Source organism: Hylobates moloch, unplaced genomic scaffold (assembly GCF_009828535.3).
Source record: "Hylobates moloch isolate HMO894 unplaced genomic scaffold, HMol_V3 SCAFFOLD_22, whole genome shotgun sequence".
Classification (NCBI taxonomy): domain Eukaryota; kingdom Metazoa; phylum Chordata; class Mammalia; order Primates; family Hylobatidae; genus Hylobates; species Hylobates moloch.
The window spans coordinates 38,123,644-38,138,083 of record NW_026652297.1 but is presented as its reverse complement, the minus strand read 5'-3'; positions in this window follow the sequence as shown (position 1 = coordinate 38,138,083).

Genomic DNA, 14,440 nt, shown 5'->3' with positions numbered 1-14,440 from the left:
GAGACAGAATTTGTTGCCAATGATAAAAATCTCAGCTTTCGAGTGAAAAGTGAAATTTTGGAAAATGAATATCCACCACATTGAGCTTGACAACTTCGCAATACTTAAAAGACTTTCCTGAGTAGATTGGTGGTAATATTAACAAATGTTACTGTTGACACTGAATAAATGCAGAAATAATGATGTGGAATAATGTTTTTAGTTTGTTTATCATTTGTTTTTATAATTATAAAGAAGGAAGTGTTAATTACTGGAGACAGCAATTTTTACAAGTTAAATACTTTGTTTTTTAGTTGAGAAGTTCTATAAGTGAAGTTTTTTTAGTATACTTTGAGTTCTAGGGTACATATACACAACGTGCAGGTTTGATACACAGGTATACATGTGCCATGTTGGTTTGCTGCACCCATCAACTCATCATTTACACTACATATTTCTCCTAATGCTATCCCTCCCACAGCCTCCCATCCCCCACAGGCCCTGGTGTGTGATGTTCCCCACCCTATGTCTAAGTGATCTCATTGTTCAATTCCCACCTATGGGTGAGAACATGCAGTGTTTGGTTTTCTGTCCTTGTGATAGTTTGCTGAGAATGATGGTTTCCAGCTTTGTCCATGTCCCTGCAAAGGACATGAACTCATCCTTTTTTATGGCTGCATAGTATTCCATGGTGTATACGTGCCACAGTTTCTTAATCCAGTCTATCATTGATGGACATTTGGGTTGGTTCCAAGTCTTTGCTATTGTGAATAGTGCCACAATAAACATACATGTGCATGTGTCTTTATAGTAGCATGATTTATAATCCTTCGGGTATATACCCAGTAATGGGATGGCTGGGTCAAATGGCAATTCTAGTTCTAGATCCTTGAGGAATTGCCACACTGTCTTCCACAATGATTGAACTAATTTACAGTCCTACCAACAGTGTAAAAGCATTCCTATTTCTCCACATCCTCTCCAGCATCTGTTGTTTCCTGACTTTTTAATGATCACCATTCTAACTGGCATGAGATGGTATCTCATTGTGGTTTTGATTTGCATTTCTGTCATGACCAGTGATGATGAGCATTTTTTCGTGTGTCTGTTGGCTGCATAGATGTCTTCTTTTGAGAAGTGTCTGTTCATATCCTTTGTCCACTTTTTGATGGGGTTGTTTTTTTCTCGTAAATTTTTGAGGTCTTTATAGATTCTGGATATTCGCCCTATGTCAGAAGGGTAGATTGCAAAAATTTCCTCCCATTCTGTAGGTTGCCTGTTCACTCTGATGGTAGTTTCTTTTGCCATGCAGAAGCTCTTTAGTTTAGTTAGATTCCATTTGTCAATTTTGGCTTTTGTTGCCATTGCTTTTAGTGTTTTAGTCATGAAGTCCTTGCCCATGTGTATGTCCTGAATGGTATTGCCTAAGTGTTTTTCTAGGGTTTTTATGGTTTTAGGTCTAACATTTAAGTCTTCAATCCATCTTGAATTAATTTTTGTATAAGGTGTAAGGAAGGGATCCAGTTTCAGCTTTCTACATATAGCTAGCCAGTTTTCCCAGCACCATTTATTAAATAGGGAATCCTTTCCCCATTTCTTGTTTTTGTCAGGTTTGTCAAAGATCAGATGATTGTAGATGTGTGGTGTTATTTCTGAGGTCTCTGTTCTGCTCCATTGGTCTATATATCTGTTTTGGTACCAGTACCATGCTGTTTTGGGTACTGTAGCCTTGTAGTATAGTTTGAAGTCAGGTAGCGTGATGCCTCCAGCTTTGTTCTTTTGGCTTAAGATTGTCTTGGCAATGTGGGCTCTTTTTTGGTTCCATATGAAATTTAAAGTCGGTTTTTCCAATTCTGTGAAGAAAGTCATTGGTAGCTTGATGGGGATGGCATTGAATCTATAAATTACTTTGGGTGGCCATTTTCACGATAGTGATTCTTCCTATCCATGAGCATGGAATATTCTTCCATTTGTTTGTGTCCTCTTTTATTTCATTGAGCAGTGGTTTGTAGTTCTCCTTGAAGACGTCCTTCACGTCCGTTGTAAGTTGGATTCCTAGGTATTTTATTCTGTTTGTAGCAATTGTGAATGGGAATTCACTCATGATTTGGCTCTCTGTTTGTCTGTTAATGGTGTGTAGGAATGCTTGTGATTTTTGTACATTGATTTTGTATCCTGAGACTTTGCTGAAGTTGCTTATGAGCTTAAGTAGATTTTGGGCTGAGATGATAGGGTTTTCTAAATATACAATCATGCCATCTGCAAACAGGGACAATTTGACTTCCTCATTTCCTAATTGAATACCCTTTATTTCTTTCTCTTGCCTGATTGCCCTGGCCAGAACTTCCAAGACTATATTGAATAGGAATGGTGAGAGAGGGCATCCTTGTCTTGTGCCCATTTTCAAAGGGAATGCTTCCAGTTTTTGCCCATTCAGTATGATATTGGCTGTGGGTTTGTCATAAATAGCTCTTATTATTTTGAGATACGTTCCATCAATACCTAGTTTATTGAGAGTTTTTAGCATGAAGGGCTGTTGAATTTTGTCAAAGGCCTTTTCTGCATCTATTGCAATAATCATGTGGTTTTTGTCGTTGGTTCTGTTTATGTGATGGAGTATGTTTATTGATTTGTGTATGTTGAACCAGCCTAGCATCCCAGGGATGAAGCCAACTTGATCATGGTGGATAAGCTTTTTGATGTGCTGCTGGCTTCGGTTTGCCAGTAGTTTATTGAGGATTTTCGCATCGATGTTCATCAGGGATATTGGTCCAAAATTCTCTTTTTTTGTTGTGTCTCTGCCAGGCTTTGGTATCAGGATGATATTAGCCTCATAAAACGAGTTAGGGAGGATTCCCTCTTTTTCTATTGATTGGAATAGTTTCAGAAGGAATGGTACTAGCTCCTCCTTGTACCTCTGGTAGAATTTGGCTGTGAATCCATCTGGTCCTGGACTTTTTTTGGTTGGTAAGCTATTAATGATTACCTCAATTTCAGAGCCTGTTAATGGTCTATTCAGAGATTCAATTTCTTCCTGGTTTAGTCTTGGGAGGGTGTATGTGTCCAGGAATTTATCCATTTCTTCTAGATTTTCTAATTTATTTGCATAGAGGTGTTTATAGTATTATCTGATGGTAGATTGTATTTCTGTGGGATCAGTGGTGATATCCCCTTTATCATTTTTTATTGTGTCTATTTGATTCTTCTCTCTTTTCTTGTTTATTAGTCTTGCTAGCAGTCTATCAATTTGGTTGATCTTTTCAAAAAACTGGCTTCTGGATTCGCTGATTTTTTGAAGGGTTGTTTTGTGTCTCTATCTTCTTCAGTTCTGCTCTGATCTTAGTTATTTCTTGCCTTCTGCTAGTTTTTGAATTTGTTTGCTCTTGCTTCTCTAATTCTTTTAATTGTGATGTTAGGGTGTCGATTTTAGATCTTTCCTGCTTTCTCTTGTGGGCATTTAGTGATATAGATTTCCGTCTACACACTGCTTTAAATGTGTCCCAGAGATTCTGGTACGTTGTGTCTTTGTTCTCATCGGTTTCCAAGAACATCTTTATTTCTCCCTTCATTTTGTTATTTAACCAGTAGTAATTCAGGGGCAGATTGTTTGGTTTCCATGTAGTTGTGTGGTTTTGAGTGAGTTTCTTAATCCTGAGTTCTAATTTGATTGCACTGTGGTCTGAGAGACAGTTTGTTGTGATTTCTGTTCTTTTACATTTGCTGAGGAGCTTTACTTCCAATTATGTGGTCAATTTAGAATAAGTGTGATGTGATAGTGAGAAGAATGTACATTCTGTTGATTTGGGATGTAGATTTCTGTAGATGTCTATTAGGTCTGCTTGGTGCAGAGCTGAGTTCAAGTCCTGGATATCCTTGTTAACCTTCTGTCTCGTTGATCTGTCTAATATTGAGAGTGGGGTGTTAAAGTCTCCCATTGTTATTGTGTGGGAGTCTAAGTCTCTTTGTAGGTCTCTAAGGACTTGCTTTATGAATCTGGGTGCTCCTGTATTGGGTGCATATATATTTAGGATAGTTAGTTCTTCTTGTTGAATTGATCCCTTTACTATTATGTAATGGCCTTTTTTGTCTCTTTTGATCTCTGTTGGTTTAAAGTCTGTTTTATCAGAGACTAGGATTGCAACTCCTACTTTTTTTTTGTTTTCCATTTGCTTGGTAGATCTTCTTCCATCCTTTTATTTTGAGTCCATGTGCATCTTTGCACATGAGATGGGTCTCCTGAATACAGCACACTGATGGGTCTTGACTCTATCCAATTTGCCAGTCTATGTCTTTTAATGGGGACATTTAGCCCATTTACATTTAAGGTTAATATTGTTATGTGTAAATTTGATCCTGTCATTATGATGTTCGCTGATCATAAATTTGATCCTGCCATTATGATGTTCGCTGGTTATTTTGCCTGTTAATTGATACAGTTTCTTCATAGCATCGATGGTCTTTACCATTTGGCCTGTTTTTGCCGTGGCTTGTACGGGTTGTTTCTTTCCATGTTTAGTGCTTCCTTCAGGAGCTCTTGTAAGGCAGGCCTGGTGGTGACAAAATCTCTCAGCATTTGCTTGTCTGTAAAGGACTTTATTTATCCTTCACTTATGAAGCTTAGTTTGGCTGGATATGAAATTCTGGGTTGAAAATTCTTTTCTTTAAGAATGTTGAATATTGGCGCCTACTCTATTCTGGCTTGTAGGGTTTCTGCCGATAGATCTGCTGCTAGTCTGATGGGCTTCCCTTTGTGCATAACTCGACCTTTCTCTCTGGCTGCCCTTAACACTTTTTCCTTCATTTTAAGCTTGGTGAATCTGACAATTACATGTCTTGGGATTGCTCTTAAGTGAAGATTTTAAAAATCTTTTTTTTAAATTTGAAAATTGGAATAAGATAAAAGATAACCAGAGCTATCGATCAATGAGTGAAAAGAAGCCTTGGTTTTTCAATTGGGAAACATGGAAAAAAATGTATTCAGGACCATGAAAAATGCCTTAAAAACCTATCAAGGAAATTATGATTGTTTTGCATTACTCAGAATATTAAACTGCCTGAAATTTATTAACGTATTCTATATATTTTTATTGAGCATTTATTATGTGCCAGGAATTATTCTGGGCAAATGGGATATAGCAATGAATGGAAGTCACAAAACTGCTGCCACCACAGAGCTTACATTCTAATTCTAGCGGGGAATTAGAACAGAAATGCTTTAGCAAAATGTAAACCACTTCAAGGAAGCTTTTATTTCTCTGTTTTGTGGACGTCTCATAAGATAGAATTTACCTCCTGAATCTCTGTCACTCTATTTGAAACATGAAATGTGATACAAATGGATTCTATTGATAAAGTATATTAAATGGGCTATATTATTAATGAGATTTGTTAAAAGTACTAAAAGTTCACATTTGAAGTGACCTGGCAAGTCCAGAATAAGTCCTTTTAATTTTTATACCAGTGTTTATTCCTGTTCCCCGGGAGAGGAGGCATTTTTTTCTGTCAACACTGGGCGATTTAAGAACTGACTTGGGGGATGAAAATAACTATGGTGAGCCCACAGGGGCAAGCAGTTCTGCTCCAGCCAATCCACATCTGTTCACCTTAAGTAGAGAGGCTGGGGTGAGTCAGTATTTACTCAGCCTCAGTGCCTCAGAAAAGGTGATGAATTTTATCTTATGAGCTGCTTTCAGTCATCATGTATATAGTTCACACACCATTAATAAAAAGACTCATTCACCACGGAAATAATCTGCTAGTCTGAGAGAATGTTGGTCCCTAAGACAAGCATCTTGAAGTATCAAAGTTTCGTCACAGATATTTACTACTTCCTGTTTCTGTGGTCTAAAATTCACCTCAAATGTGTAGTTAACCTGTAAGTGATGAACCACTTCCATCACTTCTGCAATAAAATTAAAACGTGTCTGCTGGGGCACCCCCTCCCCATTTGTTTGCTTGTGTGTTTATTTTTGCAGTGACTCTAGGGCTGCCATTGAAGACACATTTTAGTAGCTTTTATTCAGAAAGACCATGCAGCTCTCTGTGCCTTTTAGCAGGATACGTTTTCTGGAAAGAATAAAACAGTAGGTAGAGGGACCTTATAATTTATCATCCAAGTTGGGGCACTCTGAGAGTGGAAGAGGCGCTATTGGTTAAGCCAGAACAATAGGTATAAACTGGCATGTGTGGTCACTTGAGCTATAGGGGGTGTAGGGGAGGAAAAGATGTTTCAGTACCACTACGTTCAGAAACATTCTCTGGTGATGGGATCCTTGGATAAGAAAAAAGTTTCCTGATATTTATTTATTTATTTATTTTATTTTTATTTATTTTATTTTTATTTTTATTTTTTTTTGAGACGGAGTCTCACTCTATTGCCCAGGCTGGAGTGCAGTGGCTCCGTCTTGGCTCACTGCAAGCTCCGTCTCCTGGGTTCAAGTGATTCTCGTGCCTTAGCCTCCTAAGTAGCTGGGACTACAGGCACCCACCACCACGCCCGCCTAATTTTTTTTGTATTTTTAGCAGAGATGGGGTTTCACCGTGTTAGCCAGAATGGTCTCGATCTCCTGACCTCACGATCCTCCCGCCTCAGCCTCCCAAAGTGGTGGGATTACAGGTGTGAGCCACCGCGTCCGGCTGGTTACTGGTATTTATTAAGGGTCCCCTGTGTGCCGAGTACTTTGCTGGATTCTGTCATATATAATGGCACTTATCTGACACAATAACCATTTGAGGTAGATAGTTTGTTTTGTTTTTGTTTTGTTTGTTTGTTTGGTTTGGTTTTTTTTTTAGATGGAGTCTTGCTCTGTTGCCCAGGCTGGAGTGCAGTGGCGTGATCTCGGCTCACTGCAACCTCCGCCTCCTGGGTGTAAGCAATTCTCGTCTCAGCCTCCCGAGGAACTGGGATTACAGGTGTATGCCACCAAGCCCAGCTAATTTTTGTATTTTTAGTAGAGATGGGGTTTCACCATGTTCGCCAGGTTGGTCTCGAACTCCTGACCTCAGGTGATCTGCCCGCCTCGGTCTCCCAAAGTGCTGGGATTATAGGTGTAAGCCACTGTGCCTGGCTGAGGTAGATAGTTTTTGATTTTCTTGCTTTTATAATACTAAACAAAATAAAACTAAAATAATATAGCTATGGTGGGGTGAAATTTTAAACTTCTTTTCATTGTGAGAAGTCAATAGTTAAGATTTGCCAATAGTTTCTTTTTGTGGTGGTAGAGCAGATCCAAAGCCTCCCAGTGGAGATGATCTGAACTCTAGTTGGAACCTCTTGTGCAAGCCCTTTACATATGGTGATTTAAGGCTCTGAGGCTCCCTTTGTTCTATAGGGTGGGAGTAATTTTCTGTGTTTGGAAAAGGTAGTGCCCTCACCAAACATCTTAGTTATGGAAAAGTCAAAAGTCAATTATAGGAAGAAGTGGCAATTTGAGAATAGATGCCATAAACTCTCGGAAAGCAAATTATTGAGACTTAGAGATCCTTCTTCCTCACCTTACAAAACCCATTTTCCCACAACATCTTATTTTGAAGAAGTTTAAGAAGTACAAAAAAGTTGTGAGAATACTATAAACACTTGAATGTTCTTCAGTTAGATTCACCAGTTGATAATATCTTGCCACATTTGCGTTATCTCTTTTACTTTCTCTTTATTTTTTTGCTGTTTGAAAGTAAGTTACAGCCATTGTAACAATTCACCCCTCCATCTTCTGTGATTTGTCTTAGTTCATTCAGACTGCTATAACAAAATGTCATATACTGGGTGGCTTATAAAGAAAAGAAACTTATTTTCCACAGTTCTAGAGGCTGGGAAGTCCAAAATCAAGGTGCCAGCTGATTTGGTGTCTGGTATGGGACTGCTTACTGGTTCATAAACAACCCTCTTTTTGCTATAACCTCGCATTGCAAAATGAGTGAGAGTTTCTCTGGGGTCTCCCTCTCTTTTTTTTTAAGAGATAGGGTCTTGCCATGTCGCCCAGGCTGGTTTCAAACTTCTGAGCTCAGGCAATCTACCTGCTTCAGCCTTCCAAAGTGCTGGGATTACAGACCGAGCCCAGCACTCTGGGTCTCTTTTATAAGGACACTAATCACTAATCCCATTTATGAGAGCTCCATTCTCATGACTTAATCACCTCTTAGAGGCCACACCTCCTAATACCATCATCTTGCAGGTTAGAATTTCAACATGAACTTTGGAGGCGAACAAACATTCTGACCATAGTAACATTCTTCTAAGTAATCACAAGAGCATTTTTGCACCTAATAAATTGAACACTGATACAATACTATTATTTAATACACAGTCCATATTTACAGTTTTCTAATTGCCCCAATGATGATTTGCTATATTTCTTTTTTCTTTCCAATTGAGAATTGCACATATTTTTTACACATCCATCTGTTAATCTAGACCAGTTCTCCTGTTTTACTTTGTGTCACTTTGGTTTTGGTCTTTTATGACACTGACATTTCTGAAGAGTCAAAAACATTTATCTTACAGAATATCCCTTTTTAAAATTTATTGATTACTTATTTATTTTTGAGAAAGGGTTTTGCTCTGTTGCCCAGGCTGGAGTGCAATGGCACCATCCTAGCTCACTGCAGCCTAGACCTCCTGGGCTCAAGTGATTCTCTCACCTCAACCTCCCAGGTATCTGGGACTACAGAAACACACCACAACATCGGCTAATTTTTTTGTATTTTTTATATAGAGAGATGGGGTTTTGCCATGTTGCCTAGGCTGATCTGGAACTCCTGGACTCAAGTGATCTGCCCGCCTCGGCCTCCCAACGTGTTGGGATTACAGGCATGAGCCACTGTGCCCAGGCTTGTCTTGTATAATATCCCATAATGTAGATTTATCTGATTGCCTTCTCATGATTAGATTCATGTACCCCCTTCTTTTTTGAGGTTCAACAGTATTAGAACATCTATAATGGACTAAAGAGACCCTGATTGAGGCTGCCTGTTAGAGAGGAGACCAGATGCCTATAAGTGGAGATTATTTGGGAAAACAGAGTCTGGGGTGGTGACTCAGGCTTTAACAAGTAGGTCTACGGGACAGTTTTTTATGTAGTTCTGCATGTGTGTGTGCACGTGTAGGTGCATGCACAACAAATTTTTGAGATTGAGAGAATTAAGAGAAGGAGAAAAATAGGAGGAAAAGGAATAGGGGAAAACAAAAGAAAACTTAAGAGGTATATACAGAGAGAAATATATATATATATATACACATATATATGTGCAAATATATATATATTTGCAAGAGGATAATGGTGGTAGAGAATGGGATCTTCTAATGTACCGATTAATTTTTTTAGTTTTCTCTCTGTAACCAAGAACAACTCCTTGGGCTAATAGGCCCCTAAAATTCTTAGATTTATTAGAATAGTTAGAAAAGAAGATTAAAACCTTTTGGAGATAGGAAAGATAGAAGCTCATATTAAAATAAATGTGATGTTATTGTCAGAGATGATGAAGCAGGACATATCAATATAAATATAACATCCCAGGTTATATAACTAACAAATGGCAGATCCAAATTTCAAACCCAAGTTGGTTTATGATAACGCATGATGGTTAATTTTATATCATCTTGACTGGACTAAGGGATGCCTAGGTAGCTGGTAAAACATTATTTTTAGGTGTGTCTGTGAGGGAGTTTTCAGAACAGATCAGCATTTAAATCAATCGATGGAGGCTGCTGCAATTTTTTTTTCAATACTCCTGAAAAAGCTGTTCATTTTCCACAATGATATGGAAAAATCCAGTTGTATTCTTATAACCTTTAATATAAATATGAGTTCTTTACAAGTGGAAGGGAGCCTCTGTCAGCACTTATAAGTGAGCCTGTTTTTCCCTTCTTTAGAAAGGAAGATATAATATTGATATTGGAATATAAATAATCTGGTTTGCACGTATTAAACACTTGGAAAATCCTGCAGCAGCTGTGTTAGCTTTAAAAGATACTCCCATTGATAAGAAAGCCTAGGTGTGGTGGTCTCTCGCCTGATTTGTTTGCAGGGTGCCCTTGTAATTCTGCGTCCAAAAGTATTTCCATTTCTCCATTGTGGGTACTGGCAGAATAAGGCTCACAAAGGACTGTGAAGTAAAGATCACATATTTGTGTAAACAACAAAAGTTCAGAAAAAAGTACTGTTGGGATTTCGGAAGTGACACTATGGTAAACCATGATCATAGTTATGGGAAATGACCATAAAGTTCAAAGAAAAATAGCATATGATGTCATCCCCCATGCCCTACTTGTTATGCTCCTCCCCATATGAGTCTCAGATCTAAGAAACAAAGACGCCATTAGTCAAGTCTGTTATTCTCTTTAATTTGATTCTTATCCAAAATTTCCTTTATTTTTGCAATTATAGAAGATAACATGTGATGGTTAATTTTATATGCCAGCTTGACTGGGCTAAGGGATGCTCAGGTTGCTGGTAAGATATTATTTCTGGGTGTGTCTGTGAGAGTGTTTCCAGAATAGAACAGCATTTGACTCAGTAGACTGAGTAAAAAAGATCGCCAATGAAAACAGGCATTATTTAATCCAGAGGGCTTAGATAGAACAAAAAGGCCAAGAAGAGCGAATTATCTCTCGATTCTTGAGCTGAAACATCCATCTTCTGCCTTCATGCATTGTTATTCCAGGTTCTTGGGCCTTCAGTCTCAGATTGGGAATTACCCTCCTACTGCCCTCAGACTCAAACCGGGGCTTACATCATCAGCTCCTCTGGTTCTTGGGCCTTTGGACTTACAGGGAATTACACCACCAACCCTCCTCGTTCTCCAGATTGTGGAACAGATGGTAGGACTTCTTGACCTTCGTAACTGAATGAGCCAATTCCCATAATAAATCTTCTTAGCTATATGTAATCTCCTATTGGTTCTGTTTCTCTGAAGAACTCTGACAAATATGATGTGGTTCTCCAAAATTCATATTCTGCCTATCTTTTGAAACACCAACACCACACCAAACAAATTTTACTATAATAAGAGGCTTTCAAATTTTCAAAAAGTCAGGGGGCGGGGGTGATGACAAAAACAAGTAACAGAGCTGTATGGATAATGAAGAAAGAGAGTAAAAAATGCACTTTCTGAGGAAATATAAAAATAGTGTTAAGTTGGTGAAGCAGAATTGTACAGTGGAGCTGATGCACACAGCATAATTCCAGAAAAGGAGGCTTTCTGTTGGTTTCTTTACCGAGGCCAAAGTCTTAGTTTTGATTTCAGGAAATCCCCAAACAGGAAATAAGATGTTGCAAGCTTTGGGCTTTTGGGACAGACTCAGGAGAGAGACAAATTCTAACAACTTAAAAATTGCTCAGTGATTTCTTGGCTTCTGAGGGCATGTCACCGAGCCAAGGTGAAGCCACCCTTTCTCCCTCTGACTGCAGCTGGCTCAGGTGCCAGATCTCACCGCCAAGCACCCCAAAACTAGTGATTGCTCAACACAACCACATTCCCCATGTCCTCACCGGGGCTCTGTTGAAGTTGCACAATCCTTTAGCAAACTTAAGGGGTCATTCATGAAGGGCATGAAAAACAAGGAGAAAACAAGTTCTAATCTTGTGCAGACAAGAAAGAATCTGTTTTGGCAATAGCAAGGAGGGGGATGGCTGTAGAACTCCGGGGTTTCTGCAGTGATCTCAGTGCTGGCAGCCTCTAGGATGACCTTGGAAAAGACTTTTAGTCTGTGTCAACTTGATCAGAATCTCCAGACAAAACATGCGTGTGTTCAGCCAAACTGACTGTTTCCAACATTTGCCTGTTTGACATCATATAGGCACAGTCTTCATTGCACTGGGCTTTAATTTTACTCTCGTAAGAGATGTTGGGAAGGGATCCCTGTCTACTTCCATTCCCTCTTTGTCTAACACCCCTGCAAGCAAATTATAGGGAAACATTCAACAATGAAGATCTATCAAGCTATTGCACCATTCATGTATTAACCAGAATATGGTGGAGTCAAGTTTACATGAATTTGGAGATGGCTGGAAAGTGACACTGGGGACTACAAACCTGAATGTGTTCAATGGGATTTACAAAGCTTTTGAAATGTTGCTCTCCTCAGATGGGCATGCTGCTTCCCAATTAAACAGAAAACTTGGTCTCAGGCTGTGCACAGCTTCTCTCATGTTTACATGTGTCCCATATGTCCTCAGGGCACTGCCCACTGGGATAATTGATTAATCTGAGGTGGTCATTAATTGTTTGATGTCTGTCGTAGAGGAGGATAGGGTGGCCCCAGGGTAACCTGATCTGAGGATAGCCAGGGGTGAATGACAGTATCTCTATTCTCTCATGTCCTGCCAAGTCCCGACATTCAAAGTGAGCTTGGCAATTATCTAACAAAGAAAAGAGCGACATGTGGCTTTTCCCAATGGGGGCTTTCATTGTCCATTTGTGTCCCTTTGTTTACTGCCTCTCACAGAAACCATGACAACCATATTTGTCTCTATTTCCTCTCCCCTAGATGTCTCTGGTTCCATCTGTTAGATATTCACTGATGAAGTCAACTTTTTTGTCTTTCTCATTATAAGTGAAAATACACTTATGTGGGTTCATTTAAAAAAAAAGGAATGAAAAATAAAAATGGGATACTTGGCTTGATACATTGTTAAATAACTTCTCCACACTTTCTTAATTTTCGCTAGCCTGTGGACATATTCATTTATCTGATTTGTCAGAAAGTGCCTGTGCAACGTGAAGAAATGCATCAACGCACGGGGAAATAAAGCCCCGTTTAAGGTATCTGTGTAACAGAAAAGTGGCCCCTTCATTCTCCGGCCAAGTGGTGCACATTTTGTTTCTAACTCCAAAATTTCAGGTAGTGACAGCCAGGAACACCTCTTCTTCCTCATAAGGTGGTTTTGCTTTCTAAGGCTTTTTATAAGTGTGTGGAATTGCATGGCTATTTGATGAATACTAGACCTAGAAAGCAGTGACTATGGCTTCACCCTCAGCAGGACACAAGAGGGGTTTCTTTTTGTGTAAAGTGTCATTTACAACTTGGTCCCATTGACAGAGCCGTTCAACACACAGCCATCCCAGGCCTGGGAGTCCTGGCTTATATCTGGTTTTGTCTTTGTTATTAAATCTTTATCACCTTGAGCAAAACATTTTGTCTCAATGTGAACCCCAGCTCCTTCATATGTAGAATGAAGTGAAACTAGATGACATATAAATTCCCAAACAGCTTTAAAATGATATAATTCTGTCACGGCTAACCACTGGCTAATGATTTTGCTAGTTTTTATCTTTTACCTGTTATATACAGTTATAGCCTCTATCCTTTTTTTTTATCTCACTCTGTAATGTTTCTCATCTGTCTTGCCTGTTTTATATTTTCCACTCTCATCTGTTTCAATTTACTGTTTTAGTCCTTTTCTGTTGCTATAAAGAAATATTGGAGGCTGGGTAAGAGGTTTATTTGGCTCACAGTTCTTCAGGCTGTACAAGAAGCATGGTGCCAGCATCTGCATATAATGAAGGCTTTAGGCTGCTTCCACTCTTGGTGGAAGAGGAAGTGGAGCTGGTGCTTGTGGAGATCACATGGCAAGGGAGGAAGAGGTTAGGGCGGGAGGTGCAGGGCTCTTTTTTAACAACCAGCTCTCTCGAGAATAATAGAGCAAGAACTCACTCACACCCCCTGCCCCTGCCAACTCCCCATCACCAGGAAGGGCATTAATCTGTCATGACAGATCTGCTCCTATGACCAAACCCCTTTCATTAGGCCCCACCTCCAACACTGGGGACCAAATTTCAACATGAGGTTTGGAGGGATCAAACATCCAAACTATAGCATATACTTATGACTTTAAAACATATTTAAAAATGAGCTTTAGGCCTGGTGCAGTGGCTCATGCCTGTAACCCTAGCACTTTTGGGAGGACGAGGTGGGTGGATCACCTGAGGTCAGGAGTTCGTGACCAGCCTAGCCAACATGGTGAAACCCCTTCTCTACTAAGAAAACAAATCTAGCCAGATGTGGTGGTGCACACCTGTAATCCCAGGTACTCGGGAGGCTGAGGCAGGTTGCAGTGGGCAGTGAGCCGAGGTCGTGCCACTGCACTCCAGCCTGGGCAACAGAGTGAGACTCTGTCCCAAAAAATAAAAAAAAAAAAAGAACTTTATTGCATTATAATTATATAAAACACAGTGCACCCATTTCACATTTAGTGAATTTTTTCAAATGTATATAAATGTATTTATACTACCACAATTAACATTTGGAATGTTCATCCACCCCAATAAGTCCCTTAGTTTCTCTTTACAGTCAATACTCCCCTTTTCCTGGCCCTAGGCAATCACTGATCTCCTTTCTGACACCAAACACTTTTTTCTCTTCAAAGCCATGCTTCTAATCTTGATGCAAATATATATATGATCAATTTCCCACTGGGAAACTTGACTTAGATGCATGCAAGCCCCTTGACCTTAAAACAATGGA